The sequence below is a fragment of the Ovis canadensis genome, chromosome 5, assembly GCF_042477335.2.
Source record: "Ovis canadensis isolate MfBH-ARS-UI-01 breed Bighorn chromosome 5, ARS-UI_OviCan_v2, whole genome shotgun sequence".
Classification (NCBI taxonomy): Eukaryota; Metazoa; Chordata; class Mammalia; order Artiodactyla; family Bovidae; genus Ovis; species Ovis canadensis.
The window spans coordinates 24,463,189-24,466,708 of record NC_091249.1 but is presented as its reverse complement, the minus strand read 5'-3'; positions in this window follow the sequence as shown (position 1 = coordinate 24,466,708).

Below are 3,520 nucleotides of genomic sequence, written 5' to 3'. Positions count from 1 at the left end.
GCCGGAGTGGGCTGACCGAAGCGGGCGTCTGCGAGCGTACCGTCACGTGGTCGAGGTTGTAACCGGCTCGTGTGCCACCATATTTAGTACGGGCAACCGAAGCCGTGATGTGAGCCCAGGGTGAGTGTCTCGCCTTTAGGAAATATGGTCTCTACGCTGAGGGAAGAAATTTTTGAAGTGGTCCTGCAGTGTAGAGGTTCTGAAAGGGTTCTGAGAAGGCTAGGGAGCTTGGAATGATACCAGCCTTTTTATCCTGCCCTGAGTTGAGCGTTCCCATGAGTTCTGATGATTGATACCCGAGTGACAATTGCCCAGTGCAGTTATAGAACATTTCCGTCACCACAGAAAGTTCTGTTGTGTTCCTCTCAAGTCAGCCACACCCCTTTCCTCCCTCCCGCCCCAACCAGGCAACCACTATGTTTATTTCTATCACTATAATCTTGTCTGTTCTTGAATTTCATACAAACAGAATCATGCAGAAGATTGTCTTTTGTGTCTGGCTTCTGCTCAACAAAATGTTTGGAGATTTTCCACATTGCTGTACATAGCAATATTCCTTCTTTTTTACTCCTGAGTAGTATTCCACTCGGAGAAGGCGATGCCACCCCACTCCAGTACTGTTGCCTGGAAAATCCCATGGACGGAGGAGCCTGGTAGGCTGCCGTCTATGGGGTCGCACAGAGTAGGACAGGACTGAAGCGACTTAGCAGCACCAGCGGTATTCCACTGTGTGGCTATTCCACAATATAGCCAATGTAGTTTCTCCATTCACTTATAGATAGACATTTTTCCTCCAGTGTTTGGCCGTTACTAATAAATCATATACAAACATTTTTGTGAAAACGAATTTACCTCTCTAGGGCAAATAGCTGGGAGTGAAATGGTGAGTGGAAGGTCATGTGAGTGTTTAGCTTTAGTAGATCCTGACTGTTTTCTAAGTGGTTTTTCCACTTTACATTCTCACTAGCACCCTGTGAAAGTTCCAGTGATTCTTAATTCTTGCCATACCTGGTAGTGTCAGTCTTTTCTCAGCTATAGGAGATTTGGGGGGTGGGAAGGAGGAAGGAAAGTAAGTAGGGCAAACTCCATAAGCCTGCTCCAGCTTTCCAGTCTCCCTAAGCCCTTGACACAATTAAATCTTTGTCCACAGTTTTCCAAAGAGGTTCAGGCATTTCTGTTTTCATTTAGTATAAAGCTATCGCAGGGTCCATGTCTTAGACAAATTCAGAGCTAAAGTCATCACAGGTATAACTTCAGTCAAAAAGCCCAATGAAGAGAAACCAGTCAATCCAGAGGGAGGCTTTACATGACATAAGGTAGATATTGTATGTAATAATTACATCAGAACACTTATAGAGCACTTCCTCTATATCCGGAAGTGGGGAAGCGGGGCCAGAATGAGGGTGAGGCATGCAAACTTAAAGGGGGGTACCAAACACCAAAGCAAAAAACTCATGAGACTTCTCTGGTAGTTCAGTAGTTAAGAATCTGCCTTGCAATGTAGGGGACGTGGGTTCCATCCCTGGTCCGAGAAGATCCCACATGCAGTGCAGCAACTAAGCCTGAGAGCCACAACTACTGAGGCTGAGTGCTGCAACTACTGAACCCCGTGCACCTGGAGCCCGTGCTCCACAACAAGAGAAGCCACTGCAACGAGAAACACGCACAGCGGAGAGTAGCCCCTGCTCTCCGCAACTAGAGAGAGCCCACTCATAGCAACAAAGACCCAGCAGAGCCAAAAATAAAAAAATAATTTTTTTAATCTTAAAAAACTGAGTCATCAAGATAAATAATATTTGAATGCAGTATTTTAAAATTGAAATTAATGCTTAAAATCTCTCTAAAATATCTGATGAGCAAAATATCAAAATTTTAAGTAAAGACAGGGCCAGTAACAGTGCTACGTCAAGCCATATTGGCACCTGAGGCAAAAGGAAAAGTTCAGAACTACTGATCCTGTCTTTAAAAAATAATAATAATTACAATTTTATTGATTTATTTATTATTGACTGTGCAGGGTCTACGTTGCTGTCTGGGCAACGTAGTTGTGGCAAGCAGGGACTGCTCTCTGGTAGTGATGAGAGGGCTTCTCGTTTCATTGGCTCCTCTTGCTGCGGAGCACAGTCTCTAGGGCTTGCGGGCTTCAGTAGTTGCAGCATGTGGGCTCAGTAGTTGTGGCTCTGGGGCTCCAGAGCACAGGCTCAGTAGTCACGGCACTCAGGCTTAGTTGCTCTGAGGTATGTGGGATCTTCGCAGATTAGGGATTGAACCTGTGTCTCCTGCAATGAAAGGTGGATACTTTACCACTGAGCCAGCAGGGAAGCCCTGATCCTGTCTTTATTTGGATTTTTTCCCCATTACTTTTGATTTTTTTAAAATTGCACATTAAAAAAACACATATTATATTTAATTGGGGGCACCCCCTTAAATGCTGTGTTGGAGGCAAGTGACTCCCCTACTTTTCAGCCCAGTGTCTGTCCTGGTGCTCAGCCTTGTTCTGAGAAATCTAAATATATCAACAGATTAACCCTCACCTGGAACAGATGAGCTGTGCGTATTAGCACATCCATTGTTCGTATCTATTGTCAGGTGGTTGACTTGAGCTCCAGAGAGAGTTAGTCTCGGTCCCAAAGTCACACTGCTGGCAGGAATTCAAGCCAAAGCCAGCTCTCTTTATTAGACTTAGCCAAAACCTCTATCTCACAAAGAGTTGGGCACAACTTAGCGATGGAACAACAGAATGCCTATAGGTGGAGATAGAGGCCAAAGCCAGGTAAGTTGGAAACCTGGAGAAAACCAGTTCCTGGGGAAAGAAGAGGAGCTCCAGGAAAGCAGGTGAAAGGTGACCTTGGAGGAATTAGATTATCTGAGATGATGCCGGAGAAGGAGGAGACTGGAGCCAGTTGAGTCCAGTAAAGAAGTCTTGGAAAACAAGGGGGAAAAAAAGAAAAAACAGGGCATTCACCATCTATGCAGCCAGGGGGAGCTTCTACTATTCAAAACAAGCAACAAGAAAGCCGCAAGAAACAAACAAAAATCCTACAAACTTTAAATCCAGAAAAGATTAGAGGCAGCTAAAGTATATCCACCACCCAAGATGAAAAAATGTTCACGTTTGTCATATTGGCCTGATTCATTTCAGAATTATTTTAAGATAGGAAAGATTTTTAAACACCCACCCATATGGCTAAGGAAAGACTCAGGAAAGGAAAAGACTTAGAGTGCCGAGGTTGGAGGAGAGACTGTGGAGGAACCAGAAATGAGAGGACGACTTCAGAAAATGATTTGGCAGTTTGTAATAAGGTTATCTAGGGAACCTCGAGCCCAACACTCTTGACATCTGAGCCGGATCCTTCTTTGCAGTGGGAGCCATCCATGCCTTGTAGGATGTTCAGGAGCATTCTTGGCCTCTCGATGCCAGTAACACCCGTGCCTCAATGTCTCCAAACCAAAAATGCCTCCAGACATTGCTAATGTCCACCCCTACCCCTCCGAAGACAGAAAAAATCATCTCCAATCA